This window comes from Hordeum vulgare, chromosome 7H (assembly GCF_904849725.1).
Source record: "Hordeum vulgare subsp. vulgare chromosome 7H, MorexV3_pseudomolecules_assembly, whole genome shotgun sequence".
Taxonomy (NCBI): Eukaryota; Viridiplantae; Streptophyta; class Magnoliopsida; order Poales; family Poaceae; genus Hordeum; species Hordeum vulgare.
Window position 1 is genome coordinate 204,123,547 of NC_058524.1, and position 23,976 is coordinate 204,147,522.

Below are 23,976 nucleotides of genomic sequence, written 5' to 3' on the forward strand. Positions count from 1 at the left end.
GCCTCATCCATAGCAGTTGGGTTGCACAGCTTGCGGCTGCAATATATTCGGCATCGGCCGTGGAGAGAGAAACACAATTCTGCTTTTTCGAGGACCAACTTACCAAGGAACGTCCAAGAAACTGACATGCACCAGAAGTGGATTTCCGTCCCACTTTGTCACCAGCCCAATCCGCATTGGAGTACCCAATAAGATCGAACTTTGCATCCTTAGGGTACCATAGGCCTAACTTTGGGGTGTGAACAAGGTATCTAAGAATATGCTTAACCGCCGTATGATGGCTTTCCCTAGGGGAAGCTTGAAATCTAGCACATATGCCTACACTTAACATGATGTCCGGTCTAGATGCACAAAGATAAAGTAACGAACCAATCATAGAGCGGTAAGTAGATGGGTCAAAAGGAATACCGTTGGTGTCTTCAGTTAGAACAACATCTGTGGCCATGGGTGTCTTCATTGGTTTAGCATTTGTCATATCAAATTTTTCTAGAATGTCCTTGAGGTATTTAGTTTGAGACAAGAAAATTCCTTCTTGACATTTTTGTATTTGAAACCCAAGAAAGAACATCAAGTCGGTGTTGAGTGACATCTCAAAGGTCTTGGTCATGGAGGCCGCAAACTTCTTGCATAAATGAATGTTAGGAGAACCAAAAATGATGTCATCCACATAGATTTGGCATAAGATCAAATCACCGTTTTCCCTCTTAGTAAAAAGAGTGGGATCGATCACCCCTCTCACAAAGCCATCATCGAGTAAGAACTTCTTAAGATGATCGTACCAAGCACGGGGTGCTTGTTTTAGCCCATATAGAGCCTTGTGAAGTTTGTACACATGGTCTTTGTGATGGGGGTCAACAAACCCAGGTGGTTGTGATACATATACCTCTTCTTGTAGAGGACCGTTAAGGAAAGCACTTTTCACATCCATTTGATGCAAAGTAAAACCATTGAAAGCAGCATAGGCCAATAGAATGTGAATGGATTCAAGACGAGCAACAGGGGCGAAAGTCTCACCAAAGTCCAAACCTTCAACTTGGGAGTACCCCTGTGCTACTAACCTTGCCTTGTTGCAGAGGACAGTCCCATTCTTATCTTCCTTGTTCTTGAAGATCCATTTAGTTCCAATGACATTGTGTTCCTCAGTTGGTCGTTCTACCAATGACCATACTTCGTTGCGTGTAAAACTGTTTAACTCTTCTTGCATAGCAAGGAGCCAATCATTGTCACACAATGCATCCTGAACCCTGTGTGTCACAGTACTAGAGACAAACGAAAAGTGAGCACAAAAGTTTGTTAATTGTTTACGAGTCACTCTACCTTCCGACACGCCGGTGAGGATTTGATCAACATCAACATGACCTACCACACGTGGCATGATGGAGGTCAGGGTTTCACGAGGTTCGACTTTGTTTCCATCATCAACGTCCTCAACATATGGATCATTAACGTGCGGTGGAAGATATTCCTCTTCGCGTTGCACCTGTTGAGGTTCATCATCAACAATATCCATACTTGGGTCTTGCTCTTGAAGGTCAACTTGTTCTTGAGTGTGATCAGGATGAGAGACATGTTTTCCCACTTGATCCTGAACAACTGACATGATATGTGTGGTAGTATCTTGTGGAGGTACGGGCAGTGAACTGTCTTGAGGATGAGAAATACTCTCATCATCTTCATCATCATCATGGGGTTTTTGTTCCATGGAAAGAAGTGCACCTACACCCATGTTCAAGATATCTTGCGAGGAATCTTCTTCACCTGCATCACTTAGATCAACTTGCTCCCCATGGGAGCGGTTAAATTCATCAAACGTCACGTCACAGGTTTCTATAACACATCCATTGGATTTGTTATAGACTCTGTAGGCGTGAGAGTTTGATCCATAGCCAACAAAAATCCCTTCAGTTGTTTTGGATTGAAATTTTCCTAACCGGTCCCGTTTGTTGAGGATGAAACACTTGCATCCAAATACACGAAAGTACTTGACATTGGGCTTGTTCCCGGTTAGGAGCTCATATGGAGTATTTTCCAATATTGGTCGAAGGAAAAGCCGGTTTGATGCATGACATGCTGTGTTGATAGCCTCAGCCCAAAAACTATGTGGTGACTTGTATTCGTCTAACATGGACCTTGCCATTTCCACAAGTGTACGGTTCTTTCGCTCTGCTACACCATTTTGCTGAGGGGTGTATGGTGCGGAGTACTGATGTTCAATTCCCTCATCACTGAGAAATTCTTCTAGAGTGTAATTCTTGAACTCGGAGCCATTATCACTTCTTATTGCCTTGATGGCCATGTCAAACTTGCGCTGGACTTGTTTGGCAAAATCAATGAAGGTGATCTTCGTCTTGTCCTTGGACTTGAGAAAGAATACCCATGTGTATCTTGAGTAATCATCAACAATGACTAGTCCATACTTTCTCCCACCAAGACTAGCCCATGAAGGAGGCCCAAACATATCCACATGAAGGAGCTATAAAGGCCTTGAGTTGGATACAATATTCTTTGGTGGGTGTTTTGATTGATGTTGCTTCCCAGCTATGCATGCACTGCACACACGATCTTTCTTAAAAGACACATTTCTTAGTCCAAGGATGTGATTGCCTTTTAAGAGATTTTGAAGATTGTCATGCCAACATAGGCGAGCCGGCGATGCCACAGCCATCCCATGTCAGCCTTGGCCATCAGACAAGTTGTATGGAAAGTGCTCTCTTTCGAGAAATCAACCGTGTAAAGGTTGCCATCCAACTCTCCAACAAAGGCCACTTCGAGAGTGTCTATCTTAAAGACTTTCACATCCGTTAGTCCAAATAGTGTGTCATAACCAACGGAAGCCAATTGGCGAACTGAAAGCAAATGATATTGAAGAGATTGGACAAGCATGACATTTTAAAAGACATGTCATTAGTGATTGCCACCTTGACCAACCCAATTACCTGCCCTTTCGACCCTCCTCCGAATGCAATGCTCATGTATGGTCGAAGGGCTTGCATGAAGTCATAGAGCAAGTTACTATCTCCGGTCATATGATTGGTGCATCCACTGTCGATCACCCATTTGACTCCTCTGGAGAAAACAGCATGTACACGAATTAATACTTGGTTTGAGGTACCCATTTCGTCATGGGGCCTCTCACATTAGTTACAAGAGTCTTAGGGACCCAAGTAGCATAAAACCGGAATGCATTACGGGGACCAACGAATTTAGCATAAACCTCTCCTTCCTTTGATTTGCGAAGTACATAGGATTGAGGCATGAACTCAGTTGTCTTGTTGAGAGTGGGCAAACCCCTAGTGGCCGACCCACTCACAACCTTACCTTTCTCCTTGTGTCCCTCTCGTACAAATATTTCTTTAAGCGGGGTGGTGCACTTGAGAGGAGATACACTTTTCTTGGTGGTGCTTGGATTGAACCCAAGCCCTTCCTTGGCAAAGACTTCATTGTGTTGACTTAAGATCTCATTGAGAGTCTTTTGTCCTTGTGCACATGTCATGAGACCTCTATCTAGCCGTGCCTTTAGCGAACAGTTTTCCTCAAGAATAGATGCCAGTTCACTACTAGAGTTAGCAGTGCAGGTACCAACATTAATAATAGGTGAGGAGTAGGCCTTAGCTACAGTGTCAAGATAAGTAACCTTGAGTGCCTCAAAGCTCTTTGTAAGAACAGTGAGTTTCTCTTCCTTGTCCTTGAGAGACAAGGATAGGTGCTCACAGTCCTTAGAAAGAGAAGCATCACTACTGGAATCCAGTTCTTTGCCGTCAGCCAGTTCTTCGCCGTGTGCTGGCTGACGGCAAAGAACCTCTTTGCCATCAGTTGACAGAAGGTAGACGGCAAAGGACTGACACATGGAAAAAATACTATTTGCCATGTGTCGGCCCTTTGTCGTCTGCCAGCGGACGGCAAAGAGACCCAGGGCAGACGACAAAGAGGACGGGTGGGTCCCATGCCTGCCATGTCCAAAATCCGGGGTCCTTTGCCGTCCGTGAGCCTTTGCCGTCTGCCGTGGGGCCCTTTCCCATCGGGGGGTGGACGGCAAAGGGGCCGCCCTATAACGGCCGTTAACCCCCTCGTCCTCATTGTCTCTCTCTCCCCCCGTCCACTCGCTCACTGTCTCTCTCCACGGCGACCCCCTCCCCCCCCCCCGCGGCGAGCCCCTCCCCGTGAGAGCCCCTCCCCGCGGCAATCCACCCCCGCGGCGACCCACCCCCGCGGCGATCCCCTCCCTGTGGCGAGCCTCGTGCCGCACGCCCCCTGCCCCCCTGCAATCGTCCACCGCCGCCGCCGCCGCCCCCTGCCGTCGTCCACCGCGGTGAGTTGAGTTCTTCTTCTTTTTGTTTTTCAAAAAGTTAATTACTTTAGTTAGTTTATTAGGTTAGTTTTTTATTATATATAGGGTAATTTAGTTAGTTTATTTGGTTAGATTATTAGGCTAATTAGGTTAGTTAGTTAGGTTAGAAGAAAAAAAGAGGAAAAGCAGAAGGACTTTCTTACCATCTAGTTTGTCGTCTGCTGACCGACGGCAAAGCCTTTGCCGTCCGTGGTTCCCCCCTTTGCCGTTCGTCGTGGCAGACGACAAATTTCTGAATTTCAGTAGTGCATGAGAATTCACAAGTTAGTTTTTATCATTTAATAACTCTTTACACACAGATTCAGCCTTTTTCAAGGACGCAAGATCGTTAGCATGTTTATCAAGGTTTTCACCAACTTTTGAGCATAATGCATCATTTTGTGCTTCCTCATACAGGACTTTCTGCTCAAGGATTTCATTCCTTTCCTTCTCCTCAGTGACGAGGGTTTCGAGTTCCTTGATGGTATTGGTGTGCTTACTCACCATTTCCATAAGTATGTGAAACATAGTGAGCTTCTTTCCTTTAAGAGAGCACATAAATTTGTTTATTTTTGCAAACATAGGATGATCTAAGTCATTGTCCTCATAGTGATCTTTCGCATCAAGGTACTCATCAGATGAGGTAGAAACTAGACTGAAAGAGTTTAACCGTGGTGTTACCTTAACCTTATCATGGGAGCTTTGGTCTTCCTCATGTTCTATGGCAGTCTATGCCATCAAACACTTGTGGGCGTTGCCCTTGTAGTCTTTCATATAGTTGTAGTGAACAACATCACCACTTTTTTTTTACGAGCCTCAAGGTGTTTTGTGTATCCTGAGCTACTCCGGCAACCCCACCAACGTCTTCTGGATCTGATTCTTCTTGTGCAACCATTGCTCTTCCATCTCTCCTCTTGAGCTTGGATTTCATAGGGTTTGGCAATTTCTTCTTTACAAAGGTCTTCGGAAATCTTGGTTTATCTTCTCTCTTCTCATAAGGGCAGTCATTGCAGAAGTGGTTGGTTTCCTCACAGTTATAGCATTTTCTTACTTTCTTCTTTGGGAATCTTCCTTTGAATTTTCCTGCATTGAACTTCTTTACAAAGAGAGCAATGTCCTCATAAGATGGGCTTTCATCAGAGTCAGCATAATCACCATCTTCGCAGTCTTCATCGCCCTCTTCTTCTTCACTTTCTTCTTCGTCACATTCATGCTTGGCTTTCAAAGCAAGATTGATCTTTGATGTTGAAGTGCCATGCATGGCAAGGTGCTTTGTTGCATTTGTCTTTGACTCTTCAAATAATTGGAAAGTGGATATGATGTCATATGGGGTCATTTCTTTGAACCCATGGTGCTGCCTTATGTCCCATACCATTTGATGGTGGTACGGAGCAAGAGCATGAAGTAACTTGTCCACGAGAAATCTCTTGGTCAGGTTGAAACCATCTTGCGTCTTGTCACAGTCACAGGACTGAATGTCTGCGGCGAGAGTCATGAACCATTCTAGCAGTTGCTTGGGAGATTCACCATTTTCCATACAGAAGTTCTGCAATTGCCCCTTGGAAATTTCATATTGAGCAAACCGAAGAGTGGAGGTACCGGTCTTGGTCCTTATAATGCTATCCCACAGTTCCTTGGCACTTGTGATGTGTATGTAAGGTCTCCATTGCTTGTCATTCATTCCTTTTCTTATGCACATGATCGCAGTGTCGTTGAGATGCTTGTCATAAGCTTCTCTGGGAGTGAGGCACCTTGGATCTACAGGATGGTAGCCATGCTCGAGGATGTCCAACATCTCATCATTGGTGTACCTAAGATGATCCTGCATACCAACTCTCCACAAAGCAAAATCGGAATTGTCATCAAGCAAAGGAGGTTTTCCTCCAGGATTGTACTTAGGTTTCTCAACTTGAGATCTAGCATAAAGCCATGGAACACTGGTTTGGTTATTGCCTGGAGGTTGTTGGCCAAATGAAGAACCGGGCACATTTTGCCCTGAGGCCCTCGGAGACGTGGATGTCCCCGTGGTTAATGAGGCTAGACTCATTTGGACCAAGGCCTCAAGAGAAGCATCATGCTCCTATTTTTGCTTGGCAAGGGCCCGTTCCAGGTCCTCAGAGGTAGGACCTGACTTCCGTGGAAGTCTCGTCCTTCTCCACTGGAGCCACAGTAATGGGAGTCCCGTCCATCTCGCTCTAGGGTGGTTAAGCCACAAGAATAGAGCACGCGGCTCTGATACCAATTGAAAAGGATCGAGATGGACCTAGAGGGGGGGTGAATAGGTACAGTTCCAAATTTTAATAGTTACTTAGCAATTTTAGGCAATGGTGCGGAATATGAGCGTGATCCTAATAATTGCAAAGATAAAGAGTAAGCTATTTAAAGTAAAGTAAGGCAGCCGGTAAACAATAATCAAATGCAAGTACGTAATAAGGTTTAGCACAAGTAGAGAGTTAAGGTTAGGGATAACCAAAACTCCAAGAGAGACGAGGATGTATCCCGGTGTTCACTTCCTTGGAGGGAAGCTACGTCACTGTTAGAGGGGCGGATGTTACCACGAAGGCACACCAACGCCACGAAGGCTCACCCTATTGTCCCTCTGAGACAACACCAGGAAGGCGTTTCTCAACCACTAGTGGGAAGCCTTGAGGTGGCTTCCAAACCCTCACAAAATTTTCGGGGGGTAATCACAATGGTTTTATTCCTCTCTGAAGACTCCTACCGCCTAGGAGTCTCCAACCTCCAAGAGTAACAAGATCACGGGGATTGCTCAAAACTTGCTCAAATCACAAATCGCTTTGGTGGAGAGGAGGAGAAGGAGACGATCTATCTTTTGATTGGAAAAACACTCAAAGGGACTCACAAATGCTCTTGGGATCTAAGTTTGGGTGTAGGCAAGAGTGAGTGAGGAGGAAGGTGTTCTTGTAAGTGTTCTTGGTGTGTTGAACACCCTCTCACGAAGTGGGAGGGGGTATATATAGTGGGGAGACTAAAATAACCATTGGGGTCACTTAAGTCTGACAGTGGTCGGATGTCCGACGGTTTCCGGACGTCCGGACGGCCCTGGATGTCCGAGAGTACAGCTCTGTTCAAGGGCACCGGATTTCCGAAAGCGGTCGGACGTCCGGCCATCGGACGACAAGGGAAGGCCGGAAGTCCGAGTTATTTGACTCTGGATTTCTCTGGTGCAAGGTTCCAGTTTTCCGAAGTGGTCGGGCGTCCGGCCCTCGGACATCCGGAGGGAGCCGGATGTCCGAGACTTTGGCTCTGGTATTGTGACAGCCCCAGACCAACGTTCCAGAAGATTCCCCCCTTTATTCCGTTTCCGTCGTGTGGTTAGTTTTATTTGTTGCATCGTCATTTAGTTTGCATCATCGCATCATGTATGGCATCTTGCATCGTTTGTCTCGTGTGGTGTTTTGAGTGTTGTCTTTCGAGTGATCACCGAGTCGTAGTGCGATAGTAGCTCCCCCTCTCCCTTCTTATTTCGTTTTTGCGGTTTGCTAAAGTTTCCATTTTAATCCTTCTAAAAAAGCGTCTTCTTTTCAAAAATCCTTTTATTAAATGTGGGGGCAACCCCTTGCGTTTTCTTTATTTCTCCTGTTGTTTTATTTTAAAGCCGTCTCATTTTCTTTTCTCTTTTAAAGGGCTTTTATTTTATTCTTTAAATAAAATAGGTTTTACCTTATTCTTCAAAAGGGTTTTAATTTTTAATTATTTAAAAGGTTTTTGTTTTTATTCGTTTAGAAAAAGCCCAATCTATTTTTAGAGTTGGGGTTTATTTTTAAAGGAGCAAAGGCATTTTCTTTATTTTATTATTTATTATTATTATTTTCCTTTTCTTTGGTAAAAGCCTTTTCTTTAGTTAAAACTTACTGTTTTAAAAGTTTTAAAAAAACAATAGGGGGAGGGAGCCCAGCCGAGCAGGCCAAGGCCCAGCTGGACTGGCCCCTCTGCCCTAGCGCCCCCTCGTCCCTCTCGTTCTCCTCCCGTTTCCTCCAGCGCCGTCACCCCGAGAACCCCATCTCCCCGTGCCTCTCCCTCCTCCCAGCGCCTCCTTCTCCCCTCGCCCTGACCTCCCTCTTCCCCGTTGTGCCGCGGCCTCCCGCGCGCCCCGCCGTGCCGCCTGCCAGGCCTCGCCGCTGTTCCCTCGAGTTGCCAGCCTCCCTGCACGACAGCCGCCGCGCGCCGCCCCGCTGTGCCCGCCGCCATGGTCGCCGCCGGCCTCAGCTGCGCCGCCTCCGCGCGTGGCCCCGCGCCGCCATGCTCGCCTGGACGTCGGTTGCCCTGCTGCTCCGCCTCGCCAGCCTCCTGGTCGCTGGACCGAGCCGCCATCGCCTCTCTGCGTCCCCTTTCTGCCGTTCGCCCCTGGCCTCCTGCGCCGTGCCGTCTCCCCCGCGCTATGTCTGCCGCCATGGTCGCCGCCCGAGCCACCCCGGTGTCTCTCCGCTGCCGCCGGAGGTACCCCTCGCCGTCAGCCCTGCCGCCGCCCTGCCATGGCCGTTCCCTCGTGCTGCTGTCCTCCGCCATTCCCCTGCTGAGCTGCCTAGCTATTGTGCCGAGTTCCTGTTGTTGTCATGTGCTGATGCTCACGTGTTGTAGATGATGCGTTCTGTAGCTTGCTGCTACAACTAGTTGCTAGCTGCTGCTAGTGCGTGCCTAGCCGGTTGACAGCTAGATGTTCTTGCTGTCGCCTGTGCTTCCTTCCGCTGTCGTAGCTTGCCGCCGCTGTGTTGCTGCGTGCTCTTGCCGTTGTTGTTGCCGGTTGAGGTTTGTCGTTGTTGGTTGTGTTGCTTTTGCCGCTGTTGTCGAGCGAGTTGCTCTTGCTGCTGCCATGTGCCTAATGTTGCCGAGGTTGCTGATTGCTGTTGTTTGCCGGCACCGATGCATGTTGCTGCTAGATGCTTAGTTGCTGCTATTGCTATTCCACCGTAGCTTGTTGTTAGTTGCGTCCGCCGTTGTTGCTACCTGATGTTGTTGTGTCGCCTGCCATCCCCGCCTTCCGTGAGTCATCGACTAATTCGCCGAGCACCATGATGTCCTCGACGACCCCGGAAACGAGTTCGACTTCCTCGACGTTGCCGAAGACCCGTGTTCGACTACCGACGCCAAGGATCGTCTACCGACGCAAGAGAACGACTACCGTCGACGAGACCGTGTACGACTACTTCCACGACGTCCACGACAACCGTTGTTCCCCTCACCGAATCGAACCGCTCCGTTGTGCACGCTCCGAAGGTATAACATTGAGACGTTGTCGTGTATCGTGTACAAGTGATGTATGAATATATGTATGTATGCACCGTATGTTGCCCGTTGCCCGTTGTCTTCTTTCGTCGTGCCTCGACACATGGGAACCCGAGATACAATATCACCCCATTCTTTATTTAACATTCCCGCACACGCTTCATATACGTTGGCACGATATCTCGACGAGTTATCTGGATAGGAACGTTGTCGTGGCATCGTTTCCAATTTGCCGCCATGGTTCCCTCTCGCTCGCCATGGCGACACCTGTTTCTTTCCCTTCTTGCATGTGTTGAAACTCGCATGCATGACGCATTCATGGCATATATTCCTGTGTTGCATGTTCTTGTGTCGTAGCTCGTTCTATGCTCCGCGTGTTAACCGACTAGGACATGTAGGATCATCGCTACACTCTTGCCATGTTAAAAACATTAAATATTGTCGTGTAAATAATCAGGAGTGAATTAAATAATTAATCATGGAGTTTTGTCGATATGCAACCCGTTGCATATCGAGCTTCACTTAATGTGTAGAGTTTGCATGAGATGAATTGCCATGCCATCCCTTGCATCATTGAACTGATCATGCATCATAGTAGGTTATGCATCATGTTGGGCATCGTGTGGTGAATATTTGTGTTGATGTTTGTTTCCGGTTTGCCCGTCTCGATAGAGTTCCGCAAGCGTGTCGGACTGTGAGGACCCGTTCGACTATGTTGGTTCGCCGACTTCTCGGAGTCATTCTTCTCACAAGCGGGATCTTAGGCAAGATGACCATTTCCCCAGATACCATTACTATCATTGTCATGCTAGTTTTATTGCTTCTATCGATTATGTCTCGTTGCCTACCACATGTTAAATATCAGCCTCTCAACAATGCCATGAAAACCTTCAACCTGTTCAACCTAGCAAACCACTGATTGGCTATGTTACTGCTTGCTTAACCCTGTTGATAGCGTTGCTAGTTGCAGGTGCAGATGCTTCCATGTGAAAGCATGGGTTCCTTGTTACATCACCATATTAATGCTATTTAATTTAATGCACCTATATACTTGGTAAAAGGTGGAAGGCTCAGCCTTTCTAGCCTGGTGTTTTGTTCCACCTTTGCCCCCTTAGTTTCGGCTACCGGTGTTATGTTCCATAATTGAGCGTTCCTAACACGATCGGGGTTGTTATGGGGACCCCCTTGATAATTCATTTTAGATTAAAGCTGGTCCGACAAGGCCCAACATTGGTACTACATTTTCCCAACATAATAATTTTGTTAATGCTGAAAGCATAGGGTGTCATGAACCCGAGGAGTAATTTCACATAATACAGGGGGGCAGTGTTGTTGGTGCTGGTCCAAAACTAGAGCCGTTAGCGGGGCCAACCCGGGGCAACTCGGGAGATTTCTATAAGGCCACCGTACGCTGTGCTTATCCGTCGTGTCCTGAGAACGAGATACGCGGCTCCTATCGGGATCGTCGACACGCTGGGTGGCCTTGCTGGATTAGTTTTACCTTTGATGAGATATCTTATGCATCGGGATTCCGGTGATGCTTTCGGTAATCTCAGAGTTGAGGTTTTCCACTAGGGAATCCGACGAGATCGCAAGCTTCGTGATTGAGGATTTCTATGCGGCTTGTGGTAATTTGTGATGGACTAGTTGGAGCATTCCTGCAGGGTTAAATCTTTCGGAAAGCCGTGCCCGCGGTTATGTGGCAACGTGGAAACTTTGTTTAACACTGGTTCTAGATAACTTGAAGTTAATTTAATTAAAGTATGCCAACTGTGTGCGTAACCGTGACTGTCTCTTTCGTGAGTTCCTTCTCCGATCGAGGACACGGTGGGGTTATGTCTGACGTAGGTAGGTGTTCAGGATCATTCATTTGATCATTCGTAGTTCACGTCCACTAAGCGTAGATCTTCCCCCTCTTATTTCTTGTACTCGTAAGTTTAGCCACCAAATATATGCTTAGCCGCTGCTGCAACCTCACCACTTAACCATGCCTCACCCATTAAGCTTTGCTAGTCTTGATACCTTTGGAAATGAGATTGCTGAGTCCCCTGTGGCTCACAGATTACTACAACACCAGTTGCAGGTACAGGTAAAGGTTACTTGACGCGAGCACGTTGATTGTTCATTTGGAGTTGCTTCTTCTTCTTCTTCATCATCAATCTAGGATGGGTTCCAGGCCGGCAGCCTGGGATAGCAAGGATGGACGTTGTTCCTATTTTTCTCGTTTGTTTTCGTCCGTAGTCGGACCCTGCTCTTACTCTTGATGATTATGTAATGTACTGATGTGACTCTGATGTATCTTGTGGCGAGTGTAAGCCAATTCTATATATATCTCTTCTTTTCAGTACATGTACTTGTAACGATATCCATTCTTGCGACACAATGAGATGCGCTTCTATCCCTGACGAGGCCTTCATGCCAAATTGAGGATAGGGTCGCATCTTGGGCGTGACAAGTTGGTATCAAAGCAGTACCGACCTAGGAGCCCCTTGATTGATCGAACTTGGCCGAGTCGAGTCTAGTGAAAAAACTACTTTGAGTCTAGTTATATATCAGAGAGTAGGATTCTTTTTTCTCATATTCTATGCTCTGGTGAGGAATCTTTACGTAATAATTTATTCTACTCCTCTTCTCACTCAAAATTTGTTAGGATCACGCGGATATTTTTGGAATCTATATGATGCCGATGTGACGGAGTTCTGTCTTGGTGCCTCCTATCTGCTTTAAGTTTCACGGGAGTTGAGCTCCAGGGGTTTCTCGAGCACATCATTATCATCAGATTTCTTAGTATCTCAGAACGAAGGATGTTCGTAATTGCTTCAATACTAGTAATGGCGAGATAACCCCGATGTCCCCACTACTGGTGCAGATTGTTCGGGAGTACCGCCATACTTTGTATAGTTGTGATCACGAGGGTCTGTTGTAGATGAAGGTCCGAGATTCTGGTTGTGTGGACGGATGTGATACAGGTGACGGGTTAGTATAGGAGTTGTGTGATATTACTCCTTGTATCCGTGTACCAGATTGCATGAACCAGATATTTCGGGAATTCATAGGTGGGAATTCAAGTAGTTGCTTATAGGACAATCTTCCAACAAATGCATGATGTTAGGTTGGGGTTCGACATCTAGTGGATTCCTGTCCACGAAAATATTAGACGAAATCTTTCTCATGAGTTTGTTCTGGCTTGTTTCATAAGCCTCACTCTTTGTTTTGTTGGAATATGGTAATTTGTGTTGCTTCGATGTCAAGTGGTGATTTCACATCTTTTCTAGAGGTGTTCTCATATTTTTATGAGAGTATTAATTCTTTTGCTCTATCAATTGTCTTATCAATTCCTTTCAACCGGAGTCATCGTATCAATTCCATTCAACCGGTGTGGTTCTCTCCAAGTGGATTCAATCCTCTTCAATTTTTGCAAGATCATTCTCTCATTTTATTCCGGAGTTCATCTCATCTGTCCCAAATTCTCTTTGTTTTTCCCCACCCTCCCGCCCTTTTTCTCAGTGATTCAATTTTCATCCAAGAGTTTTCTTTTCATTATGCTTCCGCTGTCTGTTCTTTTCTCTCTTACCCGGTGATTCGTTGTGAAGATTCTCAGGAGATTCATGTCATGTTTGTTCATTCTTGTCATCCTTACCGGTGAATTTAATTCAGTTATCCGTTTCATCCTTTAAATTCTCTCTTGTGTTAGAAATTCTTATCTAGTCTTCTGTTGGCATTTGTCTCTATTCTATCCGGAGTGTTGAAGATATCTCAGAGTTTCTTGTTTCAGATCTTTAGTTATTTCGAGGTGCTAACCTCATCTAATTTATTATGCCGGTGCAATATCTCTCTTTCTTGCAATCTGTTATAACGGTGATTTCTTTGAGTGGGCCCATAACGCACAGGTTTTCCCAGGATCTTGTCTGGCTCTTGTAATCATCCGGAGATCTTTAATTCTTTTCAACTATGACGTAAGTATGAATTTCATCAATCATATTCTTTCTTCAAGATCCATTTTATTAATTCTCATCTTTGGCTCAACCTTTCATTCTTCTTTATTCCAGAGTGTCTCAGTAATTCTTGGTGTTGTTCTCGTCATCATTCTCAGCTTGCAATTCGAAAGAGTGTTTCTCTCAGTCTTGTTCCATTCTTGTGAAGACTGTCATCTCAGCTTCGTGTATCCTCTCATTTGTTGTCAATCATGAGTAATCCCTTTCGTGCTATCCGGTGCTTCTCTGAGTTGTTTTTATTTCTCGTTCCTCCGAAGGCCATCATTTTAGAAGATTCTTCGTTCTGAGCTTTCAGCTTTCATCCTCAATTCTTCTCCATTGTTGTCTCTTCGTCGTCTCTCGTTTATCCGGTGCCTCTTTCAAGATTGCTTCTAGTTTGTGCTCATATCTCTCCTCAATCATTTCAAGAAGAATAAGTTGTATGCTAAATCCGTTGCTTGTCATCAATTAAACTTGATGAGGGATAAGTATAACATAATTCTTATTCTTGTTTCATCAAATGATTTCATTCTTCTTCTGGAGGGCTCATGATATCAATTCTTTTCTCAAGCGCTTATCTTTCTTTTCCGGAGTTCCAAGTTCTTTTAGTATCTCTTTGTGAGGCTTCATCTAAATCTTGGTAAGGTCATAATCTTATTCTTTTCTACCTTCATGTATTTGCATCATTCAATTGTTTACGGAGGCTCGTCATGGTGGTTCCTCAAGATTCCTGTTGGAGTACCTCAAGCATTCTTTCCCTTGCATTTTAGTGCATTTGTTCTTCATTCATCCTTTGAGGTGGTACTATAGCATTCTTGTTAGTGTAGGAGCCTCGAAGAGATTTCCTTTCAAGAACGAGATAATTAAATCCACCAATTCTTTGATCATGAGATATTTCAACCCATGATTTCTTCATTGAGCTATCTTGGTTTGAACTTCACCTAAAGCTTGTCTAAGGATGTTGCTATTATGGTGCTTATCATTGATCCTAGTTCTCAATGCACCCTCTTGGTGTAAGAAGTTTTGATATCTTTGCTTTCATCTATCCTTGGTTCTTGTAGTGGTTGGTTGTCACCTTATATTTGTTGAGATGATTCTCATAAGCCCACTACTATCTTGTTTTTCGTTGATGGTTTTCCAACCACTACGTCAATTCTATGACCGGAGGATTTTCAATTCTATTGTGATGGTAGTTGTCATTCTTTTCTTCATTCTCTTCTTCCGCTTGAGCTAGTTCATATTCTCTTGTTCCGGAGGCATCGTGATGTTGCTCTTTTGGTTCTATTATGTTGTTCTATCAAGTTCATGGTGTTCCCTTGTTCTATTTACTTGTTTGTTGTGAATATTGTCTAATTCTCTCTTCTTATCGATTTTTTTGTCCCATTTTCCTACCGAAGTGCTGCCGAAATTTTCCGTGAATTCTTTCTTCTTTCTCATATCAGTCCTCATCTCTTTGCAACCTTCAAGGATTGTTGGTTTCACTCATTTATCAAAGAAGCGACTAAGTTTTTACCTCTTGTGCTTTCTCATCCTCTCCCCCTTTCTTTCCTGGATCTCGGGGTGAGATCCTCTTGTAGTGTAGGAGAGTTGTGACAGCCCCAGACTGACGTTCCAGAAGATTCCCCCCTTTATTCCGTTTCCGTCGTGTGGTTAGTTTTATTTGTTGCATCGTCATTTAGTTTGCATCGTCGCATCATGCATGGCATATTGCATCGTTTGTCTCGTGTGGTGTTTTGAGTGTTGTGTTTCGAGTGATCACCGAGTCGTAGTGCGATAGTAGCTCCCCCTCTCCCTTCTTATTTCGTTTTTCCGGTTTGCTAAAGTTTCCGTTTTAACCCTTCTAAAAAAAGCGTCTTCTTTTCAAAAGTCCTTTTATTAAATGTGGGGGCAACCCCTTGGGTTTTCTTTATTTCTCCTTTTGTTTTATTTTAAAGCCGTCTCATTTTCTTTTCTCTTTTAAAGGGCTTTTATTTTATTCTTTAAATAAAAGAGGTTTTACCTTATTCTTCAAAAGGGTTTTAATTTTTAATTCTTTAAAAGGTTTTAGTTTTTATTCGTTTAAAAAAACCCAATCTATTTTTAGAGTTGTGGTTTACTTTTAAAGGAGCAAAGGCATTTTCTTTATTTAATTATTTATTATTATTTTTTTCCTTTTCTTTGGTAAAAGCCTTTTCTTTAGTTAAAACTTACTGTTTTAAAAGTTTAAAAAAACAATAGGGGAAGGGAGCCCAGCCGAGCAGGCCAAGGCCCAGCTGGACCGGCCCATCTACCCTAGCGCCCCCTCGTCCCTCTCGTCTCCTCCCGTTTCCTCTAGCGCCGTCACCCCAAGACCCCCATCTCCCTGTGCCTCTCCCTCCTCCCAGCGCCTCCTTCTCCCCTCGCCCTGACCTCCCTCTTCCCCGTTGTGTCGCGGCCTCCCACGCGCCCCGTCGTGCCGCCCGCCAGGCCTCGCCGACGTTCCCTCGAGTTGCCAGCCTCCCTGCACGACAGCCGCCACGCGCCGCCCCGCTGTGCCCGCCGCCATGGTCGCCGCCGGCCTCAGCTGCGCTGCCTCCGTGCGTGGCCCCGCCGCCATGCTCGCCTGGACGCCGGTTTCCCAGCTGCTCCGCCTCGCCGGCATCCTGGTCGCCGGACCGAGCCATCGTCGCCTCCCTGCGTCCCCTTTCTGTCGTTCGCCCCTGGCCTCCTGCGCCGTCCCGTCTCCCCCGCGCTACGTCTGCCGCCATGGTCGCCGCCCGAGCCACCCCGGTGTCTCTCCCCTGCCGCCGGAGGTACCCCTCGCCGTCAGCCCTGCCGCCGCCCCGCCATGGTCGTTCCCTCGTGCTGTTGTCCTCCGTCATTCCCCTGCTGAGCTGCCTAGCTGCTGTGCCGAGCTCCTGTTGTTACCGTGTGCTGATGCTTGCGTGTTGTAGATGTTTTGTTTTGTAGCTTGCTGCTGCCGCTAGTTGCTAGCTACGGCTAGTGCGTGCCTAGCCGGTTGCCAGCTAGATGTGCTTGCTACCGCCTGTGCTTCCTGCCGCTGTCGTAGCTTGTCGCCGCTATGTTGCTGCGTGCTCCTGCCGTTGCTGTTGCCGGTTGAGGTTTGTCGTTGTTGGTTGTGTTGCTTTTGCCACTGCTGTCAAGCGAGTTGCTCTTGCTGCTGCCATGTACCTGATGTTGCCGAGGTTGCCGATTGTCGTTGTTTGCCGGCACCGATGCATGTTGCTGCTAGATGCTTAGTTGTTGTTGTTGCTATTCCACCGTAGCTTGCTGTTAGTTGCGTCCGTCGTTGTTGCTACCTGATGCTGTTGTGTCGCCTGCCATCCCCGCTTGCCGTGAGTCATCGACTAATTCGCCGAGCACCACGATGTCCTCGATGACCCCGAAAACGAGTTCGACTTCCTCGACGTCGCCGAAGACCCGTGTTCGACTATCGACGCCAAAGATCATCTACCGACGCAAGAGAACGACTACCGTCGACGAGACCGTGTACGACTACTTCCACGACGTCCACGACGACCTTTGTTCCCCTCACCGAACCGAACCGCTCCGTTGTACACGCTCCGAAGGTATAACATTGAGACGTTGTCGTGTATCGTGTACAAGTGATGTATGAATATATGTATGTATGCACCGTATGTTGCCCGTTGCCCGTTGTCTTCTTTCGTCGTGCCTCGACACATGGGAACCCGAGATACGGGATCACCCCATTCTTTATTTAACGTTCCTGCACACGCTTCATATACGTTGGCATGATATCTCGACGAGTTATCGGGATAGGAACGTTGCCGTGGCATCGTTTCCGATTTGCCGCCATGGTTCCCTCTCGCTCGCCGTGGCGACACCTGTTTCTTTCCCTTCTTGCCTGTGTTGAAACTCGCATGCATGACGCATTCATGGCATATATTCCTGTGTTGCATGTTCTTGTGCCGTAGCTCGTTCTATGCTCCGCGTGTTAACCGACTAGGACATGTAGGATCATCGCTACACCCTTGCCATGTTAAAAACATTTAATATTGCCGTGTAAATAATCGGGAGTGAATTAAATAATTAATCATGGAGTTTCGTCGATATGCAACCCGTTGCATATCGAGCTTCACTTAATGTGTAGAGTTTGCGTGAGATGAATTGCCATGCCATCCCTTGCATCATTGAACTGATCATGCATCATAGTAGGTTATGCATCATGTTGGGCAACGTGTGGTGAATATTTGTGTTGATGTTTGTTTCCGGTTTGCCCGTCTCGATAGAGTTTCGCAAGCGTGTCGGACTGTGAGGACCCGTTCGACTACGTTGGTTCGCCGACTTCTCGGAGTCATTCTTCTCACAAGCGGGATCTCAGGCAAGATGACCATTTCCCCAGATACCATTACTATCATTGACATGCTAGTTTTATTGCTTCTATCGATTATGTCTTGTTGCCTACCACATGTTAAATATCAGCCTCTCAACAATGCCATGAAAACCTTCAACCTGTTCAACCTAGCAAACCACTGATTGGCTATGTTACTGCTTGCTTAACCCTGTTGATAGCGTTGCTAGTTGCAGGTGCAGATGCTTCCATGTGAAAGCATGGGTTCCTTGTTATATCACCATATTAATGCTATTTAATTTAAAGCACCTATATACTTGGTAAAAGGTGGAAGGCTCGGCCTTTCTAGCCTGGTGTTTTGTTCCACCTTTGCCCCCTTAGTTTCGGCTACCGGTGTTATGTTCCATAATTGAGCGCTCCTAACACGATCGGGGTTGTTATGGGGACCCCCTTGATAATTCGTTTTAGATTAAAGCTGGTCTGGCAAGGCCCAACATTGGTACTACATTTTCCCAACGTAATAATTTTGTTAATACTGAAAGCATAGGGTGTCATGAACCTGAGGAGTAATTTCACATAATACAGGGGGGCAGTGTTGTTGGTGCTGGTCCAAAACTAGAGCCGTCTGCGGGGCCAACCCGGGGCAACTCGGGAGATTTCAATCAGGCCACCGTACGTTGTGCTTATCCGTCATGTCTTGAGAACGAGATACGCGGCTCCTATCGGGATCGTCAACATGCCGGGCGGCCTTGCTGGATTAGTTTTACCTTTGACGAGATATCTTGTGCATCGGGATTCCGGTGATGCTTTGGGTAATCTCACAGTTGAGGTTTTCCACTAGGGAACCCGACGAGATCGCGAGCTTCGTGATTGAAGATTTCTATGCGGCTTGTGGTAATTTGTGATGGACTAGTTGGAGCACCCCTGCATGGTTAAATCTATCGGAAATCCGTGCCCGCGGTTATGTGGCAACGTGGAAACTTTGTTTAACACTGGTTCTGGATAACTTGAAGTTAATTTAATTAGAGTATGCCAACTGTGTGCGTAACCGTGACTGTCTCTTTCGTGAGTTCCTTCTCCGATCGAGGACACGGTGGGGTTATGTCTGACGTAGGTAGGTGTTCAGGATCATTCATTTGATCATCCGTAGTTCACATCCGCTAAGCGCAGATCTTCCCCCTCTTATTTCTTGTACTCGTAAGTTTAGCCACCAAATATATGCTTAGCCGCTGCTGCAACCTCACCACTTAACCATGCCTCACCCATTAAGCTTTGATAGTCTTAATACCTTTGGAAATGAGATTGCTGAGTCCCCTGTGGCTCACAGATTACTACAACACCAGCTGCAGGTACAGGTAAAGGTTACTTGACGCGAGTGCGTTGATTGTTCATTTGGAGTTGCTTCTTCTTCTTCTTCATCATCAATCTAGGATGGGTTCCAGGCTGGCAGCATGGGATAGCAAGGATGGACGTCGTTCCTATTTTTCTCGTTTGTTTTCGTCTGTAGTCGGACCCTGCTCTTACTCTTGATGATTATGTAACGTACTGATGTGACTCTGATGTAGCTTGTGGCGAGTGTAAGCCAATTCTATATATATCTCTTCTTTTCAGTACATGTACTTGTAACGATATCCATTCTTGCGACACGACGAGATGCCCTTCTATCCCTGACGAGGCCTTCGTGCCAAATTGAGGATAGGTTCGCATCTTGGGCGTGACAGGTATATGGTTCTGGATTTCCGAAGTAGTCGGGCGTCCGGCCCTCGGACGTCCGGAGGAAGCCGGATGTCCGAGGCATTGGTTCCGTTTTGAGATCAAAGCAGAGCAGTGGAGATGTGATATGAGCAGAAAAGTAGAGATGTAGTTTGAGCAAGTTGATCGCAAAACCTGTGATCCCCTCTTAATAGTGCGGGATCCCTATACTCAAGAATAGTAAATTAAAGGATAGGCTACATCATCTTTTCTCAATCTCGAGCCTTCTTGACATATAAGTCCCGATCTTCTAAAGCCACCTTGGCACATAATTCTGGATCTACTAAGAGTACTTTAAAGGCCATCCTGAGATACACTCAACAAATAAGATTAGTTTCCTATGTATGTGTTGTCATTAACACCAAAACTCGATTAAGGGCATGACTGCACTTTCACCTATTGGTCTGCCTCGTTTCAATGAGAAGGAAAATGGTTCTATTCGTCCCCCGTCCTTTGTACCGATGTTGTTGCCAACATAACAGACAGGCTATCCTCTCACATGTCTTGCTACCAAGACCGTGCAAGATGTCACCCCTCTCCCTACTCTCGGCCCACATGATGGACCCATAACCCAAAGTTCCACAGTATCGAAACCTGACTCTCCTGGACATCCTTGACCCTAAAGTATCCTTTACACTTGGCTTCGTATGAGATTCCAGCACCACCGTCCAATGGAACGATCACCCTTCTGTCCGGATAGCAAGGGAGGCCAAGCATGTCACATCCCTGACACCTTAATCAAGTTAGCATTGTGCTCATATCTTCTTTGCATTGCATCTAGGAAATTTTCAACAAGAACAAAGTAAGTGGTGAACGAAAAACTCAAAAACCCTAGCCACTTCTCAAATTCAAAGGAATTACAAACTTATTCAAATCAATGAACCCAAAATGGCCTCAAGAAAAGTTCAACTTTTCTGATAATTCTTGAAAAGAAATAAGCAATGAAGAAAACCATTTTCTTAATACTTTTGGCATTTTAAATAAATGCAAAAGACTACTGGTTTCAAGTTTCAAATTTGAATTCAAAAATATATAGTTTCCAAAAATGCTGAAAACTTTATGGGTGATTGGAAATATTCCAACTAACACCCCAGCATTTCTCAAACTATTTATAGTTTGCTTGTGAAGCCAAAATAACTGGAAAGCAATGTCAATAAATAAAACAGAAACAAAATAGAAAGAAAAGGGGGGAAAACCTACCTGGCGCCTTAGGAGGCCTAGACCACCAGGGGGAGGGTCGTCTTCTTCCTCTGCCTTTTGGCAGAGGGGAGATAGACCACGGCGGCCCCCTCCACCTCCTGCTTCGTCGTGGCGACCTCCGGTGCCCCCAGGACAGCGCGACAGCAGAGTTATCCTCCCCGAGCCCGTCTCTATCCGTTCCCGTGCTCCATTTCCCCCCTCCTCTCGGGATCTCTCCTCCCTCCTCCTGTCGCCATTGCCAAGAGCTTGAGATCAGGCTACCGTGCCCCTAGCCACAGGACCTTCCTCCCGAGTAGTCCAGTAGCTCCGCCTCGACGAGTTGGTTCTCCCTGCAAAGGCCGAAGCCTCCCCGAGCCCTGCAACGCCCCCAACACCATCATCTTCAACCTTCGGCCGCCGGCAAATCGACGGTGAAACGCCGGCTACAGCCCCTCCCCGAGCAGTCTAAGCCTAGCTTCACCTCCACCGTGAGCCTGCGATCATTTCCCCTCTTCTTCCCCTCGGATTCGTGCCCCTACCCACTAGACCATCGAACCCGAACTCCGGCAGCCGCCTCGGCTCGTCGCCGGCTTGCTCCGGCCACCCATAGCCCTCCCTGAGGCCAGTGCTGGATGAGGTCGAGCCTGGGGATCATCCCAGTGCTCTCGGCAACCGTTTCCGAGCACCACAGCACGAGATAGCGCGTCTCCGGCGAAGTTCCGCCGCGGATCTGGTCGCCGCCGGTCAGACTCCGGCGGGGGATGACGTGGCAGGCCTAACCCCAGTAGTTTAGCACTAATCACTCGCTGACAGTGGGCCCCAGGCCAAGTCAAACCCACTTAGGGGCTGGTCAGCGCGGGATTAGCTCCTGAGACGCTGACCAGTGGGCCCCCCTGTCAGGTTTGACATGATCAGGTCAGTTGACCTGATGACGCCATGATGATGTAGTTATGACGCAATAAGTGAATTTCTGATTTAAAAGAATTCCAAAAAAAATGCCAAAACTTCTAAAAATCATAGAAATTAATCTGTAACTCCAATGAAAATAATTCATATATGAAAAAGTATTAGAAAAATTCAAGAAATCTGAATATGTCATTTTCAAGCATGTTTGAAAATATTCCTGAACCCAAACATATAGATTATTGAATAAGCTAACTCTTATAAATACTTTGGGGATGGAATTTGGAAATTATTTAAATTCCACTTCAAATGATATGATCAAACACTGTCCAAATCACAAACCAGCAACCTAACATGTCGTTTCCATGCATGTTAAAAGCAAGTTGATCTGAGCATCAGGTCGAATCAATTAAAATGGTATCCGAGAATACCTCGTTTGAAGTGATATTTGAATTTGATTCAAATCAACTTCAAACCTAATAAATGTTAGCTATAATAGTATACCACTTTGCATCCTCATGCCATGCTCATGCATCATCTTGTTGCATATGCTTGTTATTGATTGTTGTCACTCTTTTCGGTAGGCTCCCCTCCTCCGGATTCCACCGAATATCCGACTGACGGATATTGTCCCTCCTCTGAGCAACAACGCAAGCAACCATTTTGATCATCCCGATACATCCCATGTTCTCGCTCCTGCACTTACTTATTGCATTAGGATCAAATGCTTCAAATGCTTTTGCCACGTTAGTTGAACCCACTTCCTTTGCATGACATATCCTTGTCATAGTAAATAGCTGAACCTTGCAACCTAGCATACCTGGTAGTTTCTTGAGCCATGATGTGCCTTATCCTGCTATGCATGCTATGCTTAGAGTTGTGACTAGTCTGTCATCTGGGAGATGAACAGAATTGTGAGAATGTGTTCAGTAAGTAAAGGTTGTGTGTTGAACCTGATTTGGTAAAGGTACCGGTGAAAGGCTGTGTAGGAGTACATGGCGGGTTGTTTCATTGGAACCGTCCTTAGGAACTGAGTCCCGTGTATGTAATCCAAGACGAGATACTACCACATGTTGGGCCCTGAAATATGACCCCGCTCGACTTATTAATCGATTAGTACTCGGTCCAGGAGTTGCAAGTAGTTTCTGGTGTTTATAGTCATGATGTAGGCCGTGCATAGCGCTGACCTGAGAGGTGGGCTATGATGCGGTAGGCAGTGGCACGGTGTACCAAGTGGCACCCGGATGGTGGGATTGGGAACCCTGCGCACATCGTTTGGGGCCGTGGAAGAAACCTCGGCCGGACTTCCGTGCGGGTTACCCTCAGATAGGCGATAGACCTGGACTAGGTACTAGTGTGGTTAACGGTCGTGGCCGACTCCCTTGCTGGGCTTCCGCTTGAAGGTTGCCGAGGTGCATGACGTGCACACGGCGATAAGTGGCGGGAGCGTGTGTGAAGAAGTACACCCCTGCAGGGTTATGATCTATTCGAATAGCCGCATCCGCGGATATGGACTACTTGGAGGCATATGTTGTTCATAGATAACTTCAATGGCTACTCATAAAGTTGTCAAGATAAGCGTGAGTGTCGTGGACGGCATTTCCGTATGGAGACGGAATCATTCCACGATGGAGTATTGTTGTGGTGTTAGTGGACTCGTGTGCGAGAAATCAAGTTGTCAAAAATTGTTTTAAAATGTAAGTTGTCTAGCCACGAGTCAAATGCTAGCTTTCCGCATGAAACCCCACAACTCCTTATTGATACATTGCATGAGTAGATAGTTATCCTAAATTCTTGTTGAGTACCTCCGTACTCATGTTTGTTTAATAATTGTTGCAGAGGTTGTTAATGACCCTAATGGAGGGTTCTTCCTAGACATCGACGACGACGAGTAGCTGGTGTCCCAGCTACGATCTGGCCCTAGGTTGGGTCTGTAGTATAGTGAGGCCATAGTGCCTTCTAGTTCACCTGTCTGTACTCAGACAGTTTTAAACACTTCCGCTGGCTTGTAACTGAATGGCTGCTATGATGGGTCGTGAGACCTTTACTGTGTAATAATATGTGTGTGGCTCTTCCGAGCCTTTTAAATAAAGCTTGTATGTTTATGGTTATGTTGTGATGCCATCGATGTATCTATACATATCGGTATGGCATGCGTACGTGTGACGTACTTGATATGTATGGGGTTCGATTACCTAGCCGTAGACTTTAGTAGCATTCCTTACAGGGAAATGCCCCTTTGTGATCCAACGAGCCATGGTAGCTTGCTACTGCTCCGGACACATTGGTCGACCGGCGTGTGT